Source organism: Podarcis pityusensis (assembly GCF_964106645.2).
Source record: "Podarcis pityusensis genome assembly, chromosome: 8".
Taxonomy (NCBI): domain Eukaryota; kingdom Metazoa; phylum Chordata; class Lepidosauria; order Squamata; family Lacertidae; genus Podarcis; species Podarcis pityusensis.
Window position 1 is genome coordinate 70,292,357 of NC_138033.1, and position 21,857 is coordinate 70,314,213.

At 44.1% G+C, this 21,857-nt stretch overlaps 1 protein-coding gene across 1 annotated transcript in view; it reads right to left on the reverse strand.

Moving 5' to 3' along the window:
- LOC308482783 (uncharacterized protein) overlaps nucleotides 1–21,857 on the reverse strand; it is a 232,402-nt gene that overhangs the window by 202,590 nt on the left and 7,955 nt on the right. The gene's annotated exons all lie outside the window — the stretch shown is intronic.

Sequence of the window (21,857 nt, forward strand, 5' to 3'; positions counted from 1 at the left end):
TGTGTCAACACTCATATGTTCCTCATGGGCAAGGTGATGCACTCCGGCCTCTGCATAAAGAGTGTGACCATCTGTAGCAATGGAGCTTTTGCATGGTCCTTCCAAGCAACCCAGAAACATTCACAATTGGGTTCAGGCTGACATGGAAGCCATGTTATGTTTGGGTGGTACTGGTTGCCAGTTGGGTACTTGTAATGTGGAATGGTAGCTTCAGTTGCTGCACAATAGTTTCAATTCTATAGATTCCATGAACCCATTCTAGTGAACAAATATATACAAGACCTAGGTTCACCACAGTGCCACTAACAGTCACCCAGCTCCAAGAGAGAGTGAAGCTGGAACTTCCAGCGACATAGGATACTTTATCACAGGTGTGAGGAAACTGTGGCTCTCCAGGTGTTGCTGAGCTGCAGCTCCCATAATCCTTGGACATTGGCTGTGCTTATTGGAGCTGCTGGAAGTTGTAGTTCAGCAACACTTGGAAGGACCACAGCTTCCCATGCTTGTTATATCGTTATCAATACTGCCTAAATAATGCATCTGTGAAGGTCGGGGCCCTTAACAGCTCCCTTTGGGGTTGGACAGGTCTGAACCCTGACACCATGCCACACCTGGGTAACCTTGATTTCCTCCCCCTCCCCCCAACTGCACAGTATTAGTTTGATACTTTCTTTAAAAGCATATCGCACCACCATTAGACAAGGCAAATCAGGAGTTAGCAGCTGCGAAATCTTTATTGAAAACTATTAGTGCATTAAGAAATTGGAAATTATGCTGTAAGCAATATGGTTCCCATTCATTGCTCAGAACATAAATACTGCTAGTACAGCGAAAGCTAATGAAGAGAGAGGTGTTAAAAGAACGTCCTTGCAAAAGTGGAAAGGCGAACTTTTAAAACGATCAGGTGGAGACACCATGGAAAGTTGTGCAGAACTTAACAATGTGAAATTTCACTATGCTGGGTGCAGGAAAAGTAACCTTTCTTTTGGCCAATGAAGTGAGAGAATGGACAGGACAAAGAGTAATGTTCTGCCAGCATCAACAAGATGTCACCCAGGGAACTGATTTGTGTACATGCAGAGGTGGATTTAGGGCAGCGCAACCAGTTTGGTTGCACTGGGTGCCAAGCCTCGGGGGTGGCGCAATTATGATTTTGATTGGAACATGGGAGGTGAGGGTGCTGGATTTTAGTGTTGCACAGGGCACTGCTGAAATTTGAGACCCCAAGGTCCACCACTAGTACATGAGCTGGCTTAAGAGGATGGCTGTATGCTGGCACAGGTGGCAAGTGGCATGCAGGCTCAAACCAGTGGCCTTTTGAATCAGATCCCTTCTGTCACTGGGAACGAAAGCTGGGACATTTTGCATTAATATCCCAGAATCTGCTACATGCCCCCAAAGGCCAATCATATGCTACTGTCCAATATAAACTCTCAGATCCTGCTGTCTTCCCTATTAGTCTGAGCAACATGTTCAGTTGCTCTCTGGGTTGCTACCAAAGCCCTCAACTTCATGCTCTCCGGGATTGTCAGAGAATTCTGATGAACATAGAAATGGAAGAGGAAATTGCTGGGGTTTGCTCATTCGGTCTCATGTTTGGAATGGAAATAAATCCAGTGAATACCGATCAGTTGTTGTTGTTTTTAGTCTGCAAATAATATGTAGTTGATGACCACTCCCCCCTTTAAATTGTGCTTCCCTGGCATTGAAATGAACGGTGTGGAAAGAATTGCATCATTAATTACATTGAATTTGTAAGTTACGTAAATAATGTTAAATAGCAGACAAGAAGAAGAATAGCATAGTATTATATAGTATAGCATAGTATAGATGGAAACTGAACTTCAGCAGAACAGAAACAGCACTGATTGTGATGAAGTCAGGTCAGAACAGAAACCACTGCTTTCTAGCCTCCCTAATTCTGCCCTGTAGTGATTGTCCACTCTTGGATCTGTTTACATGTGCTGTGTGCAAAGAGCCACCAGGGTTGCAACCAGAGCTATAGATTGGAGCCTTTCCCTGGGCAGTGACGTACTCTCAGGTTCTGAACTAGGCTCAGCTGTGCAGGCTAGACATTGGATCCTCTCAGACAGGAAGGGTATGAAAGGCTAGACTGGGACTCTGCCTGAGAAACAATGCCTCCCTGGTTGCAGTGTGTCAGATCTGCATCCTTCACGTAACTCTCTCTTCCCAGCTCCTGCCTCCCATCTGACAGCTGCCCGCAGCTCACGATAAAACCCAGTTTAATTGGAGACTCCCATCTCAGGAGTGCCACTCCTGAAATCCACCCTCTGTGTCTATTTTTATTACAACAATTATGTCTTGATCAGCAAGATAAAGGTCATTCCATCACCTTGGGGGGGGGGGTGGAATGGAGTGGAGGAAGCAGGAGCAGAATGACTAGTCTCATAATGACTGCAGAAGATGGGGCAGTTTGACCTCTCTGGGAGTGAAATGTCAATTAATTATCTTTTTTTTATGACCAACTCAATTACAACATGCTAATAACCTGTGTAGGGCATAAAACTAGGAGGAGGAAGAGAGGAAAAAGGGATGGCGTGAAAGGAGAAATAGCTATAAACATCTATAACTTAGGGCGTTAGAGTCATTATTGTTAAACGGTAGGCACACCTTCTAATAATGGAGCATAAAGAATTATTGGCTGTTGATGGGCTGGTCTGAATGTTGTAATACTTTCTTCCTTAAAAAGGGTGCGAGGGGGTGAGTTAGGGTGACTGGTCCTTGGGAGCGGCAGTTGTGTCTTATTTAAAGGTGACCAGACACAGTGCATTAGCCTTTAATGCTTGATTCAATTACCAATAAATGTCAGCTAACTAATGAGGAAGGTGGGGAAAGGAGTGAGAAGCATGGACACACAACCAAAAGCTATGGAGCAGCCGTCACCAACCTCCTTTGGTGGCACCATGTTGGGGAAGGTTGCCTTGGGAGAATAGTATTTCCTGCAAGGCATAACCCATCCACGGGGCCCATGTTACAAAAGAAGCATGGGTGCAACTCATGGTTCATTGAAGCGTTTTGCATGTCAGTGAAGCTCATGCCAGGTCGTTTCAGTTATGATATCCTTGGTATTAAATCATCACAATAATCACTCCTTCTAATAGAGTGGTACCTCTGTTTTTGAGCATCTTGGAAGCTGAACGTTTCGGAACCTGAACTCCGAAAACCCAGAAGTAATTGATTCCGGTTTCAAGCGGGCCTCGGAAGTTGAACAGCTTCCGTTGCGTCCCCCCCCCCTTTTTTCTCCATTGACTTTGCCGACTGCCCTTTGCACCTTGGTTGTCGAACATTTTGGAAGTCGAACGGACTTCCAGAACGGATTACGTTTGACAACCAAGGTACCACTGTAGTGAGCTAAGCTGCTGAGAGCTGGCAGAGGTGGAGCCACAACCGAACCACTGAGAAATGTGAGGCGGGAGGGACAGAAAACTAGAGGAGAAAGGGAATGGAAAAGAGTATTCTAGAATACAGCATGGCTGCCTGGAACCCAGAGCCAGAACACGCCAACTGCAACCTTTTGTTACAGGCCCTACTTCCCCCCTCTAAAACCAAACTTGAGCGGCCCTGTGCCTACCAGTTGGGAAACGAAATGAGTCCACTCAAAATTTCTAGTCCTGTGTCAAAATTTGTCCTCCAGTTTCTTGGAGGACCTAACGCTCTCTCTAGAGAAACTAGAAAAATATATCTCATCTTAAAATGAAAGGCAGTTTGTTAATGCTGCTGCTGCAACTACTAGTATCAGTATGGTCAGGAAAACCCTGAAGTTTGCAGACATACAAAAATCTTCCTAAAAAACAATTGAAGCAGGCAGCCCCCTCCCCTCACAGCTCCATGCAGCATGAACATGCTTCACAAGCACAAAATGTTTCAGGTTGGTTGGAAAAAATACAAATATAAACTGAAGGTGGTGGTAGATAGAATTGGTTATCCTGCCTGGAAAAGGTTATGGCTAGCTGGAAACCATGAAGGAAGCTCTCATTTTTGAATGTCAGGGTGCAGTACAATATTCTGTCATAGAAAACTGCCTTATACTGAGCCAGACCACTGAGCCACCTAGCTCTGCACTGACTGGCAGCAGCTCTCTGGGATTTCAGGCAAGGGACAATCCCAGTCCTGCCAAGAGATGCTGGGGAATGAACCTGGGGCTTTCTGCATGCCAGGCAGATGTTTTGCCACTGAGCTACAGCTATATTACAAATGAACCGAAGTCAAATTGTTAGGTTTTCCATAGAGAAAGTACACTTCATGTTTCCAATAGGAAACCCCAGCTTTCCCTTAATGTAAAACACAGGCAAAAGATTTAACAAATAGTTGGCTTTTGAGCATTGGCTGAAAAAGCACAAAACAACGAAGGCTGAGATTTCAATCAAACATCTCCCTATAAAATTACATTCCACCGAGTCTTACAAAGCCAACGTCAATTAACACACAAAAGAAACCTCAATGGTACGTCAAAGCAAGGGTGTAACTTTATTTGATGAAAGCAAGGAAATGAAGGGGGCCAAAGTTACCATTCCATCCTCATAATGTTTGGTCTGTGTGGATCTTATCTAACATATGAAAACCAAGAACAGTAAAAGAAGGGGGAAACTGCTACAGGTGCCAGTGCAAGTTTATACAACCAGTAGAACTGAGTGGTGAAGCTTTGCCTGGACTTCACTACTTCAGATTGCAGGTCTGCTTGTCGGAAAAATTACTCACTGTTCAGCCACACACACAAAAAAGCTCCCTGCCCACAGAAAGCGAGCATGTCAGTGTGGAGGTTAAGCACAGAGATTTGGCTCTTCTTACAGCTTAGTGGGACAGCATCTGCTTTTGCATGCAGAAGGTCTAGGAGGGCTAGGAATATTCCCTTCCTGAAATCTTGGACAGCCACTGCCACTCAGTGTAGACTAGGCATGTCCAACTCCCAAGAGACTGCAAGACTTGGGGGGGGGGTGATTGATCAGGATCATGTGATTGACCAGGGACGCCCCGCGATCGACCGGTAGATCGTGATCGACTGGTTGGACATGAATGGTGCAGACAATACTCAGCAAGATGGATCTACAATATCAGAGAGATCTGGTGCAATATAAGGCAGCTTTCTGTGCCCCTGTGGGTGGTACCCAATGTTAGTTCTACTAAGTGTAGACCCACTGAAATGAATGGGCATGACTAACTTAGGTTCATTAATGTTAATGGCTCTGCTTCGAGTGGGACATAGCTGGAGATAACCCAAAGTCCTAACAGAAGCACAACGGTTGACAGTTAGACCATCTGATATGCATGCAAGAGGTCCCAGCTTAAACGCTTGGCATCTCCCAGTAAAGGCTGGAAGAGACCCCCTTGCCTGCAATCCAGGAGAGCCACTGCCATTATGTGTAGACGTGACTGAGCTAGCTGATTTTGCTCAGTGTAACGAAGCTTCCTAAGTATAGCTCCTGTAAAGTGGGGACAATCCTCTTTCAAAAGACTTCTTTTGTCTCCCACACACATTAATGGGCTTAACAAAGAGACAGCCAACACAGTGCCCTCCAGATGTTATTGGACTCCGACTCTCATCAGCCCCAGCCAGCCTGACGAGTCATCTGGAGGGTACCATATTGGCTACCCCATTTGGTGTGCTCAGCCTGAACAAGAGAGACAAAGCCTCAGAGGACCACACTAGCTTGTGCAGCTGCTCCCTGTCCCTACCCCCCTGCACTTTCTAAATTGGAAGCTAAAGTTATCTTTAAACTATGTTTTTTTTCATGGTCTCAAATCCAATTTGCAAGGAATTGTTTGAAACATATTCCCCATTGCCAGGAAAACAATAGCAGTCCTCCAATTATCAGCACCTGCATTACAATTCAATGAGTTTAAATTGCTAAGGGGCTGTGGCTGATACCCTACTGACAACAATTAGCATTAAAAAAAAAAAAAAAACATTCTGCAGTTTAAAAGCAGTGGGTGGGAATTACAAAAGGTTAACAGACTAAATATAAAAATCTTTTTGAATATAAAATCAATGCGTTTTGTTGCTAAAAATCTGGGTACTGTAATTTAACCAAAATAGGGTTTAGAGTATCTGGCGTGGTTCCAGATGCAAGAGAGATGTTTTTCTTCTTCTTTCCCATTTGAAAGGAAATGCAGAGCAACCAATTGGAGAGTTTCTGCCAGGCAGGAGGTTGGGAGGGAAGGGGGAAAAGAAAAAGGAGCAGGGAAAGCTATTTAAAAAAACAAAACCCCACAAAACAGTTAAGTCCTGTCTACTCGGAACTATTGAGCTGAGATTCTTCCAATGCTGTACACATTATACATCCAATATTATTCAACATATCCAGAAGGTAGGACCTGAACCAAAGATTCAAATTATAAGAGGGGGCAGGGAGGATTTAGATGAAACATCAAAAAGAACTCCCTGGCAGTATGAGCTAGTCAGCAATGGAACAGACTGCCTTGGAAGATAGTAGACTTTCCTTTATTACAGGTTTTTAGGCAAAGGTTCGATGGCCATTAGGGATGCTGAAAGGGGTCCTTTCAGACTCTGAATTGTAGCCAACTAAGTCCAACTCAGAGTAGACCGATCCAGATCCAATGTAACCTGTTGCCTGAATGCAGCTGGAATCCAATACAAGCACGACTTTCAGTTAGCCTCATATCTTAGGAATTTGTCCGTACCCACCTATCAGCGTTTATTTACCAAAACTAGATTAAATTTATTTCCATCAGAAGTTCTAAATAGTAGGCTGAGAGGCATCCCCTATCAGAATAGGCTTTGTTTATGTTCTCAGGACGTCGGTTGCATGAACCATATCCTACTGCATTGTGGGCAGTATGAGGAAGAAAGGAATCAACTGATCAAACCCTTACTAGCAAATTTGCCGGGAAAATCTGAAGCCTCCCATATTAAATACCTTCTGGAGGATAGGTCAAATGATATTATACTGACCATGGCAAAGTTTCTTTCAGAGGTCGCAAGAAACAAAGAACATCATGCTCTAGACATAACAAAATGACTACCTCAGTCTCTTTTGCCTGTTGTTGTTTGGTTGTCTTAACTGTATCTTGTTTAGAAACTGTTTTGTGGGTCTATGGACCGCAATAAAGATAGATTAGAGATAGAGATAGAGATAGAGATATAGAGATAGAGATAGAGATAGAGATAGAGATATACACACACACCCCAATTGAAATCAACAGTCCATTAGCTTCAGTGTGTCTACTCTGGGTAGCATTAACATTGGATACAAAAATCCTGTTGGTGGGCTTCCCACAGGCCACAGTGAGAACAGGATGCGGGACTAGATGGGCCTTTGGCCTGAACCAGCAGTCTCTTCTTAACTTCTTATGCTCATGTGGGTATGACAGCTCAGGGCCAAAATATTAGGCGTTCATCAGTTCCTCAATTCACCCTTGAAAGTTGCAGCAGATTATAGGCCAGATGCTGATACACTCTTAAGGGAGCTGGGGTTGATTCACAGGGATGCTTGCAAAGCTCTTAGGGTCCAGGTGTGAACGCTGGGTGCTTGCAATGTTCACCCAGAAGAAGAGGTGAGCATTGCAACTTCCCCAATTTCTTCTCTGACTGCAATTACAATCTGGGTTCCATTGTTAGGAGGCAGAAAAACTTATTCCCAAGTTTACCAGCCTTTCCCCAAACTAAAAGAAGTCCCAAATGTTGTAGCCTTTCCCAGAGGGGGATTTGCTCTTTTTTCCGATCAATTTGGTTCCCCTTTTCTGCACCATCTCTTTTGGGAGATATCACTATGGAGCAAAAAGCGTGCCAGTCTCTCTTGGTGAACAGAGGATAAAAAGTTTAATGCCTATGCAGTGGGGAGTCACGCTTTGCGACAAAGTATAAACCAGCTCCAGAAAAAGCAGCTGAAAGCTTCCAGAGTTAAATCCATCCTCCCATTGACCATATGTTGCAGAAGTATTCAAGTGGGGAGGGGAAGTAGATGTCTTAAGATATAAGAATATAACCTGGATAGATCAGGTGAAAGGCACAGCTAACTCAGCATCCTGTTCTCTAAGTAGCCAGACAGATGACAACAAGAAACCTGCAAGCAGGACCTGAACGCAACACTGCTCTCCCCACTTGTGATTCCCATCAACTGGTATTCAGAGGTTACTGCCTCAAGCAGTGAAGGTAAAACATAGCCATTGTGGCTAGTTGGCACTGATAGCCTAATCCTCCTTGACTTCATCCAATCATCTTTTAAAGCAGGTGTGGGGAGCCTGTAGCCCTCCAGATGTTGCTGAACCCACATCAGCCACAGGAAGCATGTCCAATGGCAAGGGGTGATGGATGTTGTGATTCAGCAACAACTGGAGGACTAAATGTTCCTCCTAACTGTTTTAAAGCCACACAGGTTGTTGGCCATCAATATATGCCGCGGGAGCAAATTCCATGGTTTAACTCTGTGCTATGTGAAAAAGTACCGTATTTTTCGCTCTATAAGACGCACCAGACCACAACACGCACCTAGTATTTTTCACTCTATAAGACGCACCACACCACAAGACGCACCTAGTTTTTGGAGGAGGAAAACAAGAAAAAAAATATTCTGAATCCCAGAAGCCAGAACAGCAAGAGGGAACGCTGCGCACCGAAAGCAGCAATCCCTCTTGCTGTTCTGGCTTCTGGGATAGCTGTGCAGCCTGCATTCGCTCCATAAGACGCACACACATTTCCCCTTACTTTTTAGGAGGGAAAAAGTGAGTCTTATAGAGCAAAAAATACGGTACTTTCTTCTGTCTGTCCAACATTTTGCTTCACTGGGCTGACATGAGTTCTAGTATCACGGGGAGATTAATTTTACCCTATCCGCTTTCTCTACACTATGAATATTTTTAAAAGCACCATTCAAACATGTAAAGCAGTGATTTGAATGATCTGTCTCCAAAAACAATGCTTCATTAAATAGAGGTAATTGGGGGGCGGGGGGTTTGCTTCAGACACATCCCACACTTTTTTATCACCATCATCAGCATGCTTTCTGCCATTCCCCATTCCTCTGTTAACAGAGTGAAGCAAAGAATTACTCCTGAGTTGTTGTTCCTCCAATTGCGAAAATCAGCAAACAGATTAATCATCACTTTTTAGCTTTGTTTCAGTGGAGAAAAGGAGATTACCAAAGTGTACAAAAAGGTCGCAGACAGGGGAACTCTCGCAAGCTTGTTTGGACATATAGTCAAACAAAGGAGAAATAAATGTAGGCGCAACGACGTTATTGTAAAAGGCACTCCAGGCCTCGACATGCTTAATCCTTTCAGACAGATCTGTGCAGCAGCAGGGCCAGATCATGGAGATTTCTGGGCTTTCCAGATAGAAACTTGCACACTGGACTTCACCCTTCCTCTCTGCCTGCTACAAAGATTCCCCAGCATTGCCCTATACTTATTTAAACAAATATTATGACCAAGTAAACCACAGATGGAAGGTGAACTCCTTAACCCTTGAAAAATCTTAAGGAAAGGAAACAGAAGCGGGGGCGGAGAATAGAGATTGAGAAAGAATTTTATAAGTGTTAACCCTTCAAAGGTGCAAATGAAGGATGCATCAGCCTAATATCCCCAAATGTGATGGGATTCATAGGAGGGAGTGTCACAAGGCAGGGGCAAAATTCAGCTTCATTTCACCCGGGTCAAAGACCCAATTTGGCATGCGGACACACATTGCACATTTGCAGGGGGGGCTGGGAGTGGGCAATTTTTTTTTAAAAGCTTCTATAAGTGTAAATGTGTTATCTACCTATAAATACAAGACAAGAGGTTTCATAGACCAAGTCTATGGGGCAGTTCCATTTGGCAAAAGGGGGAAGCTGCAGTAATATATTTTTGCAGGTTGTTAATAAAATTCCCTAAGGAAGTTTTTCTTTCCAAAATGCATTGGACAGTAATAAAAGATTTTGGGCGCTTGGGGCACCTTTTCTCTTTGATTTATTCCTGCATTCATGCCCTTAACTCTCTCTCTCTATCTCTTTTTCTTTCTTTTTTTTGGTATCATGCTCTACAGTGGTACCTCGGGTTACATACGCTTCAGGTTACATACGCTTCAGGTTACAGACTCCGCTAACCCAGAAATAGTACCTTGGGTTAAGAACTTTGCTTCAGGATGAGAAAAGAAATTGTGCTCTGGCAGCGCAGCGGCCCCATTAGCTAAAGTGGTGCTTCAGGTTAAGAACAGACCTCCAGAACGAATAAAGTACTTAACCCGAGGTACTACTGTATTACTCTTCCATGGTCCTCTACCCATTCCAGGATATTTCCAATGGGCTGTCTCCAACTAAGTCCTTCTCAGAGTAGACCCACTGAAATTAATCAACCCAGGTTAGTTATGTCCATTCATTTCAATGGGCCTATTTGGAGTAGGGCTAACACTTGATATATAACCCAGTGTCCATAGTGGGTGATTCACAAGAAGATGACAATTTTCAAACAGCTTGCGATAAAAAGCGGCGACAGAAGATGATGTGGGAGATTTGTGCTAGTAATGACTGTTTGAGGCATGTGAGATCATGGTTCGGCTATGAATCTACATGCCTGAGCAACTGAGTGATGAATCTACATGCTTGAATCAGGCCCAGAGTACTCAAGCAGGAGCATAAACAGCTGCCATGTAGTCAGAGCTCTATGGCAGGTCTGCACAACTTTTGAACTGCCAAGCTGATTGCAGACTACTAGCTATGTAACTCAGCCTGCTGGCTGTTTGACAACATCTGTTTTTGCAGTCCCAGACTGGCAACATACTAAGGAGGTTTATTTGATGGGCTGCTATGTTTAACTCGGTGATAGGGACCCTCAGGCCTGGGAGCTAAATGTAACCATCCAGACGTCTGTCTTCCCATGACACTCTTGCCAGGCCTTGCCCCTCATAGGCCCTACTTTGTACCTCCCTTGAGTGTTTTTGCCTGACTGGAATGTGTCCTTGAACTCTGATAATGCTTCCTGCTTGCCTGGAAGGAGGGCAGAGAGGGCTGTGTGTTTCTGCAGAAACTGGCCTACATTACAGCGGCAAAGTTTACATTAATCGCTCTGCCCACCTCTGCTTCGGGACCCTCCAACCACTAGCATTTTTTGTAAATTACAAAAAGGAGATTCGTTGTGCTAGGGTGACAAAAGACTTTAATCAACTTTAATTGCACAAAACCTAAAGTTCTGTGGTGTGTTTGAATTCCTTCCACAAAACAGCAACAGTCTCAAAGCGCTCACATTTTGCTTTGTTTTGTTTCCTTCAGTGCAAGCACTGTGTAATCACCCTGTGTTCTCCAAGCCTACAATCCTTTCCAGTAGGCTAAATGTATTTCTAGACATTCCTGAAGATAATTTGTACTAGGCATGGAGTTTCTTAGAGATTTATAGCCCATCCTATTCCCAAGATGGATTACACAAATATTTAATTTTTAAAAAAATATATGAAAAGAGAGAAAACGAGGGACGGGAAACCTCCTAAAGCACAAGGAGTAAAGCAACATGCAGCAGCTGGACTGATGATGGGTAAGTGGACGACTCCACGTGCCAAATGAAACGTACAGAGAAAAGCATATGGCACAACTTTACTTTCTGATAGAAGATTAATCTGTTGTAGGAGGACAGAACACTCATGTGATTCATACAGGACCCCTCCTGGTTTTAGAACCCACCAAAAAAAAGAAGCAAAGCCTGAGCACAAAAGATTTTCTCAATATTGCAGCCCTTCCCCATCTTTAGACATTTTGCAAGGAGATGGAGCGAGAATGTTCAGGAGTGGGTTTATTCAACTGGCCGTCCCCAAGGGTCAGTTCAATCTTTGGCTATATTGCCAGAAGGACACCAGATTAAGAAAATCCCTATGGGATCAAAGGATCCATGGAGTTCAGTGTTGATTTCCAAGTGCGGTTAGCCAGATGCCTTTGGGGAAGCTAACATTCAGACCCGCCTCTTGTTCTATCTGAGGAGGAACCACAGCTCAGTTGTACAGTCCATGCTTTGCATGTTGAAGGTCCCAAATTCAATCTCTGGCATCTCAAGAAACCCTGGAGAGTAACAGTTAATAAGGAAAGGAAACCCCCAGGCTGTCACATATAACTTCTTTGGGTGATAAATTTTAAAAAGCTCTTGTGGGAGCTTCTTCATAGCCTTGCACAAATAGAGGAGGTTCTCTGGATTTAGGATTACTTAGGAAACTGTCTGAGATGGAGTCAGATCACTGGTCCACCTAGCTCAGTCTATCAGGGGTCGGCAAGGTTTACCTCTCCTGGGCCAGTTCACTCCAGAGGAGATCCCTCAGTGGGCCAGACTGCACATGCACGTGAGCGCATGCGCCCATGAATTCCGATGTCTGGGTCTGCGCAGACATGATTTCCGGCATCTGCGCATGCGCATACGCGATTTCCGGAGCCATGGAAGCAAGTCCGCGAGCTGTGCTGGTTTAGCGCAGTGCGTGGGGACTCGCTGAGCAGGCAGCTCATTTCGGGGGTGGCTCCTGGGCCGGTTAAACAACCCCCGTGGGCCGCTTGTGGCCTATGGGCCTTAGGTTGCCTACCCCTGGTCTACATGGACAGGCAGCAGCTGTCCAGGGTTTCAGACAGGGGACAATTCCCAGCCTTATCTGGAGGTGCTGGGGATTAAACCTGGGACCTTCTGCATGAAAAATCAGATGCTCTACCAATGAGCTATGGCCCTGGACACCATCTGGCAGTTTCCTGCCCCACTTAGCTCACACAACATTTCTGCAATGGAGCCTGAAGCAGCCCTTTTGTGGGTGGAAAACAAACTTTGCTAGCGGGATCTTTCAATCTAACCCAATAACTGTGAACAACTTGTGTGGGTAGTGAAGAATAAGTAGTGGTTTTTTGTAAAGTTCAATGGTGCATTCGGACTGCCACTATTTTGAGCGAGGAATTCAAGTGCACACTGTAAATTTAGGCTGGCACAATTAAAGTGGGTTAAAGAGCTCTGGCGCCCTGGTGCAACAAATCCACTTTAAAAAAGAAATTGACTTTTTGCAGTTGGAAGTGATAGGGACATGCATTGAAAAGTGTGGGATAAACGAGATGATTAACAGGAAGACATATAAATACCTCACAAACAAATCAAACTGAATATAGGCTGAATGCTCATTGTCATACATTTGCTCTGCACAAAAATCAGAAGGAGTACTCAGTGAATACCAGATATAGTCTAACCCCGGTGTAAGCTTTGCACAAGCAAATCACAATGGATGCTCAATAAATAGGTCATCTGGAGGTGCTCCAAATCAGAAACATTTCCCATTGCTAGGAGAGAGATGGAAGGAGGATTGTTGGTGAAGTGTCATGAGCTACGTTTGGCGCGTCTTCACAGAAGATGAGCAATGACAGGAAATAAGCCGATTTGTATGGAATTTGCTTTTCATGATTCCCAAAGACAAAAAGGAAAGGGTGAGGTGCCACAAACATTCTACATTTGCCTGTAGTCAAAACTGAAGGCTTAGCCTTCAGAAAAATCTCTGATTATCCTCAGGCAGCGTACATTGGCAATTTTATAATTTTAACGCTAGGGACTTGAGAGTGCACTGGGCTTTGATGCTGGCCAGAGGGTATTGGCAGAAAATAAGTCTGTGTCTGTGTGTGCTGGGGGGGGGGGGCACAAACACAGAGGAATTAAAACTGACTTCAAAAATGAACATGGTTGGGCCCAGAAAGATGACCCCAGAGCCGCAGGTTAATATTTTGGTACCTATGATTTATAGCACTTGAACTTTATTTTTGTACCATCTATGAGAACCCATTTGCTATAAAAGTAGGAGATTCAAAGCTAGAACCTTAAAGAGAAAACACAAAATGTGAGAAGCCCCAGCTATTTCCCCTGCTTAATAAAATACGCTTGGAACCAAAGCTCTGTGAGAGTTTCAGCATTATAGGATTTCCCCCTTTACTTCAAACCTGGAGGTCAAGTAGGATTGCGGGGGGGGGGGGGGGGAGAGGAAGAGGAAGGGAACTTCACACATTCAGTGAGTGGTACAGGGGGCAAGCTATTGTCACCTCCAAAATGACATGAATGCCTGGAAGAGCCATTCGTATATATTTTTTTGAACATTTATTCACTGCATTTATTAGTTTCCTGTTAGCTTTATCCTCTGTGCAACTCTCTGTGTACCAGAACTCCTGAATTCACTCAGACTTGCCACATCAAGAGTTGCTGGACAGCAACATTCAATGCCACAGATCCTATTAACTGAAACTATGCAGGCCAAGATGTAGTGCAGTGGTTAGAGCAGGAGAGGAGAGATCGCCAACATAGTGCCCACAGATAGGCAGGCACCTACAGAGGCCCTCCCTTGGGCTTGGAAGAAACATCCTACAGTTGTCATGTGTGATAGTGCAGTTGGTGGGTGGGTGCGTTTGTGGGTGTGTGATGCCCATGGCATTTCCCACCCCGCCTTTTGCAAAAATGCTCATTGGCCCAAAAAAGGTTGGCAATCCCTAAGTCAGTGCGTCAAACTAGCACCAGGAAGGCCCAGGTTCAAAATCCTTCCTGAGACACAAAACTTATAGCAGGAACTGTATGCCACGCACTGCCTTGCAACCAAACCTACCTCATGTTATAAAGAGTAAAGAAATGGATGGGGCACCATGTACACAAACTGGGTGCCGTGGCATGGCACCTCTTTCACCCCTGCCATGGGGTGGAGGGAGGCGCAGAGAACCAGGAAGCCATAGTTAACTACATAGAGATGAGCGAGACATTTGAATCGGCTCCCATTTAAAGGTGGACTTACCTAATTCACATCTTTCTGAAACAATACACAAACTGTAATACAGCCATCCTTGGAAATATGAACTTTTCCCAAATTTGGCAATGCACTTCCCCAGCCAAGTAACATGTAGAAATATGCAGACATTGGTGAAAATAACACGCCAAAAAAGGCATTATGTTCAGGTGAAATTCCCACTAAAATGGGGATGAATTTTCACATGAAGAAAACAAATAAATCCAAACTGATGTGGAAATGTGGAGAACTGAATTTAAAATTGGAAAAAAATGAAATTTACAAATTCACCCAGCCTTAACTGTGGTTTTCCATTACTATAGTTCATGGCTTTCAAACAAGCCAGGATTTGTAAGCCAACTTGAAACCATGGTTTCATATTATAACTTTTGTAGGAGCCACTAGCTTAGTTTTCTGGTTCAGATGTAATGGAAAGCTATGGTTTATGGTGGTTTCCTGACTTGTCTTCTTGTTCGCACATGTAGGGAGGACTGATACAGGAGGAAAAGGGCTACAGTACTCCTGAGTATTCTGGTTTATTAAGCCTGAATTTGAATGCAGCCATTCCCTGCCCCCTTTTTTGAAAGCTGCCTTAAAGCACTTCTTTGCAGGCTGCAAAGAAAGCAGAACAAGAACTAAGACTCACAGGTCTGATCCTCTCTGGCATTTCTTATAGCCTTGTTGACTTAGTATTTCTAAGAACTGCTGCCTTTGAAACCACCCACCAAATGTACCCCAAAGTTGGCATGAACTTGGGGGGGGGGAGCATGTTTAGGAGCCCTGGTTTCCACTGACCGTTCATTTCTCAGTCTCGTAAATTCCACACAATTTAAGACATGTAACAAAACAGCCATCTTCGGTCCAGAAGTATGAGAAGTATTTTAGCTGATGCAGCAGAAAACACAATGATATAAACCAAACTTTAAAACAGATGGATTAAGAGGAACTGGACAGCCAGCAAAATCATGTTGCTATTGTCAGTGCCTGGAAACGGGCTGTACTGTTGCACTTTGTTTTATAAAACACAAAGACCGCAAGGGGAATATTCTCCCTCAGTATGCGTGTATCATTCCACTAGTACTATGTAAGACTAAAACAAACAGATCACCGCCGTTGCTTGGAGTGCATTTGTTAATGGGGTGGAGTCACTTTAAACAAAAATTTATTATCATTTAAAAGCTGAAGGGAACAAAATATTCAGATGACAGTAGAAAAACCCAACTAATATGTTGCAGGATCATGAAAGTAAAAAAAAAAACAAGGAATGGCTGGCTTAAAGTTTACTCAGAATTAACAGCCTCATACCCAGCAGTGCTCAGGAATTCTAAGAAAAAACAAAAAACCACTGCAATTTTGAAATCTGTGGTTAAAATCAGGGCAGTTTAAAAGGTTTTGTATGCCACCTTGATTCAAAATGGTGTCCAATTGTATCCAGAGGTAGACAAAATCCTGCTCCTTGGAACCACCACACAAAATTTGGTTATGATTTCTTAAGAGGTGACCAGACAAACAATGTTCCAAAACATTTTACAGCTGCCAGTCAGAGCAGACAATATTGGGTTACATGAACTTGAGCTCTAACTTAGTACCAGGCAGTTTCCTATATTGCTATCAGGGAAGGCTGATCTATTAGGGCAAACAGGGCATTGATGCACTAACTTCAGTCTGCCCTCAGCCAGCCCACCACCCACCTGCCTTACATCCATTCTAGGTTGTGGCCCTGCCTGTCAGCTTCCTTCATCTCAGTATTGCCCTTGTGGAACTCAGCAGGGAGGAAGATGGGGCAAAACTAGAATTGGTTGGCTCTGCCTGTCATTAGCTCTGGCTCCATCTACTGTTGGCTTCTCTGCCTTCTGCACTGCCCTTCCTGATGGACACAACCAACCGATCATCCACCACACAGGACAAAACCAGTTTAGTCAAGGTAACTGGTAAATGTTACCAAGGAGGCCCCTCCAGCAGCAGAGCGGCTTTTAATTCAGCCTTGGATTTCATTACCAAACTAGAAACGTCTAACAGGCGAGCACATCCATTTCTGAAAGCAAAAGCTCCGTGCCGTTTCTCAGAACCTTTCAGAATTCCATTTTGCTGACAGTTCATCAATAGTGCATGGGGCTGGATGCCTTTCCATTACTGTGTTATTACCACCATACTAAAAGAACAGGGAGAACGAAAGCCTCAAGGACCTCATAATTTACCCATCAGCAGAAGTTATTCCTGAGGTGTTTTGAGATTGTGCCAACATTTTGCTCAAAAGCGAGCCATGAAGCCTTTGCTGGAAAAAGAACTGAAGTGCAAATCAAGTTGGTTGAAAGAAATAATCTACTACTGCCAGAGCTTACAAGCTAATAGAGGAAGAAATTGAAATCCAAATAGATGAATGGTAGGTTTCGTTTGCATTCAAGCATCCACAGCATCCCTATGGAGCAGGGAGGGGGGAGGCTCCATTGGGAGCCCCAATTTTACGATATAGTGGTCTGACCATCAGTTCCATCCTTCCCATATCCAGCCTATCCCACATGGACCCTGAAGGCTGAGTTGGAACACACATACACGCCCTGGTTACAGATGAACCTCTCTCAAGAGAGACCCAATCCCTCCAAAATCTCAGAGAACAGCACCCATGCCCTTGTTGCTCCCTAAAGGGGCCTTGGAGATGCATCTTTTGTAATGATATAGGCCAAGCAGTCTGATAAGGGCCAGCTGCTTCCAGCCTTCTCTATCTCCCTTTTCCTGGGGTTCTACAGGAGGTGATATTAGCAACAAGTCAAGGCAAACCAAGGCAGTATAGGGAAGGAGCGGTGGCAGAGTGCAAGAGAAGAGAATGAAGATTCAACGGACGCCTCTTGGGCCAACTTTTAAATGTCTGCTGAAAACTTCTCTATTCCACTAAGCTCATGCAGGAAATTAAGAGTACATCCCTCACAACGGTTTACCAATCTTTGTGTTTAACTTTTTATGCTTATATTGTATGCTTTTTTTTTTTTTTTTTACTTTTTATATATTTTATGATATAGCAGTATATAAACATTTTAATTAATAAATAAATGTATATAATATCAAGCTGGATGGACCAACAGGCTTTATATGTCCACTGAGAGCATCTTACCCAAGGGCACCAAGTTTAAGGTCCTCCCCAGCTAATTTAGCCAATGGCCAGGGATGATGGGAGTTGTAGTCCAAGAACATATGTGGGATCCAAAGTTTATGATCACTGTTTAAAAGCCCTGAAGAAACAGCCCTTCATTGCTCTTACCATGGGCATCCATGGGGCGGAAGGCAAGGAGGCGCTCAGTTTCCCCTCCCCCACCGCATGAACCTTAACCCCAGATTCCCAGATTCCATTTTTAAAAGTTTCTATAATTTGTAGATATAAGAGGCAAAGTGTGCTGGCACTGTTCTCCTCATTTGTTTTGTGAGAAACTTCCTTGCTCCCACATTTCAGTGATGTACGTATGTATGCTTATTTGTAGTATAGTATTATTTGTAGTATTGTAACAGATAAATAGGTACCGCTCCGGCGGGAAGGTAAACGGCATTTCCGTGAGCTGCTCTGGTTCGCCAGAAGCTGCTTAGTCACGCTGGCCACATGACCCGGAAGCTGTATGCCGGCTCCCTCGCCCATTAAAGTGAGATGAGCGCCGCAACCCCAGAGTCGGTCACGACTGGACCTAGTGGTCAGGGGTCCCTTTACCTTTACCTAAAACCAACCCCACGGAAAAAAACCCTGCAGACACCCCTGACTCCTACCCTTCTCCTACCTGGACAGGAGGCACATTTCATTCTGTAGAAGAGCCCATAAAAAACAGCTTCTAAGAGTCCACTCAAAGAGTGATTTTGGGGAGCTCAGGGAGCTGCACCTGGATCTGTTAAATCCAAGGTGCAAAGTCCCTTTTAAACCACCTCCGAATCTAGAAAGCAATCCCATGGTTCCCCCACAAAGTGACATTTACATGTATCAGGGCAGAGTATCCCTACTGTCTTGCACACCCTAAATCTCTCTGCTTCAGTACTTCTCCCCACAAAGAAAATACATTTTAATCCCTGATCTGAAACGTTCCTAACAAAACACGCTGGAGGGGAGAATCAAACCAAGAGAGGGCACGTTTATTTAATAACCCAAATCTTCTGGTAATTTAATAGTGGGGGTCAGGTGTTAAATAAGGGCTCTTATAAACATTTATTTTGGTAGCGGGGGGAAGCAAAAGCCAACTGAATTCAGTATGACGAAAACAAAGCTGGCAAGAGGGGCCAGCGGAGCATATCACACATGTTGGGGCTATCAAAATAAACTCTCCAGAGTCCAAAGATAGATGCAATTTTAACTACCACTCAGTTTCTCTCCACTTTGTTAGCAAGTTGAGTGTATTAAGATGCAAATCGTGTATTTACAATGTATCAAGTTATATGGGGTGGATTTAATATTACAGTTCACAATAAACCAAAGTGATTAAACTTTGATTCAACTCCCAAGATCTCAGCATTCAGGCTCCCATGAATAATTCCAGGAATAACTGGCCTGTAAAATAATACTGGCATATTTATAAAGAAAAGTGTTAGCTCATCTGTTACTTCATGTCCTCTAGGAAACCAAAACAACAATATAGGCTGTGAATGTATATATGTATAAGATGAGTAGGCAGGTTTGACTCACTGGGACTATAATAAACCTTGAGACACAGCTCTGAGTGGGTGGATTTTAGGTAGAAAGAAAAAGGGGCCCTCGTGGGGTGGTAAATAAATAGACCACGGATGTGCAGACCCCCCTCCCCACCTTACCCAGAGAAAGTTAGCAAAGCTATTTGGCCCCCCCCTTGAAATTGTTTGGGTATTTCACACCAATTCACTTTAATGTATATGGAGGCAAAACTGGAGGTGCAATTCAGATGAAATTATGCATCGCATGGGCAGAGTGAGATGCAGGATGCTTGAAGGTCTGGCTAGGACTGTTGAGAAACCTGGGTTAAAATCCCTGGTCAGTCACTAAGCTCTCTAGGCTGGTCAGCCTCTCTTAGTTTAACCTACTTCGCAGGGCTGTTGTGAGAATAACATGAGATACATCCTATGCACACTGCCCTAAGCATCTTAGAGGAAGGATAAGATACAAATGTAACAGGGACCCTCCAGACTGGTGGTTGTTTTTTTTTGCAAATGCAATAAAAGTGGATTAGTGATGAATTTATAATGGACCATTCACACATCATTCTGCTTTGTTAGCTGTTCTGTGAGGCTGCCCCAATGTTACTGCATTACAACTACCCAGAAAGGCAACTCTTGCACTACAGCACAACAAAAGCGGGACAAAAAATAAACCGAGACATTTGTGGTATAAGAAGTTACAGGATTTCGGGAGTCAATTAATGGGCATGCACTGATTGGAAAGAGAGCGGTATATCAACCCACAAACTTTCGGAGGTACAAGCAGTGCTGAAAGCTGGATCATATATAATTGGACTGATGCCATCATGAACACAAATCATCACAAATGCATAATATAAAGGACATCGGGGGGGGGGGGCATAGATAGACCAGGTTTTGCTCCTCCAGCAGCTGCAGGAGTGGCTGTGACAAGACTACTTCTCCCAGTCTAGCCTGATAGGCAAACCACATCCATTCCTAACAAAGCCAGGTCTTGCAATGGCTACATGTGCCTTAGTAACATACAAACCAAATTATTGCACTGCATTCACCGTGGGGCAAATATGCATGAGTCTCTGGAAACTTTAGCTGAGACAGTTTGTGGCAACGAGAGCATTGGTGGGTGCTCAACCATGGAAGCACTTGACATCCTTATTTACAACAGCTGTTCTGTCTTCCCAGAAATAACATTAGAATAGCCCTGGTGGATCAGGCCAAAGGCCCACCAAAGGCCCATCATCCTGTTCTCCCATTGACCAACCAGGTACCCCAATGGGAATCCTGAAAGCGGGACCTGGGCGCAACAGCACCCTCCCCAATTGTGACTCACAGCAACTGGTAATCAGAGGCATATTGACAATGGAGGTAGCCATTGTGACTGGCAGCCATCCAAACCATGGTAGAGGCATGGCTGGTTGGGACACAGGAGAAGGCTATCTCTGAGGTTGCTACAGAACTCCCCACCGAATTTCAGGCAGTGAAACTTGTGAGTTTCTAATGTATTCTGTAATTTATTTATTTTATTTGTATGCTACCCTTAGTGACACAAGCACAGAGGGAGGGTGTGGAGGAGGGGTCTTACACATTTTCTTAAATAAATTTGATTTGCACATGGTACAGTGCATGGGAGGGAGGAATGGAAAAGCCAAGCATCCTATCCTGAGCTCCTTACACAAAGCAGAAAATAAAGAAATAAATTAAAAATTAAAATGGATAATGATGAGTGCCTGAAAGATCTGCACTGATCCATACTGGAGCCTGTATTGCCACATCATCTCAGCATGACTATACTGATACTGGTGTTCAGAAAGAGCTTCTGTTTTGTACTTGACGCTGTGTGTGAAGCGGATGTCTCCTGTTTTTATTTCTTTTCTGATACAAGTGTTGGGATTAGTGTCCCTAATCCACAGATCTTTGTATGCAGCCATAGCAGGCTGTGGACACTCAGCTGAACACCAGAACAGGTATGACTGTAGGAAACTTCCTTATACCAAGTCAAACTCTTAATCTAGTATTGGCTGCTCTGACTGGCAGCAGCAATCTGGAATCTCAGGCAGGGATCTTTCCCATCATCTGCTACCTGAGGTTTTCAAAACTGGATATGCTAGGTAGACCTGGGGCCTTCTGCAGGAAAAGCAGGTGCTCTAACACTGACTCATCTGAGTCAGACTGTTAGTCCACCCAGTGCAGAGGCCTTTCCCCATCACCTGCTAATCTGGAGAGGGCAGGGATTAAACAGGTGACTTTTATCCTTGCAGAACATGTGCTCTTTCCCAGATGCTCACTCGCGGAACTGAGGTTTACCTGGGCAGCAAGGCCTAGAAAGTGGAATAAGTTTTAAAGTGGGAAGGTGGGGAGCTGAATGAATTAAAAATATTTGAGAAAGACTGCTTTAAATGTTCATTCTATCCCCCTCTTTTCTTTCATGGAACAGGTGACAAAATAGCTGTTTTTTCCCCTTAAAGCTTGCAAAGATGTATGGATGACATACAGAGGAGCAGGA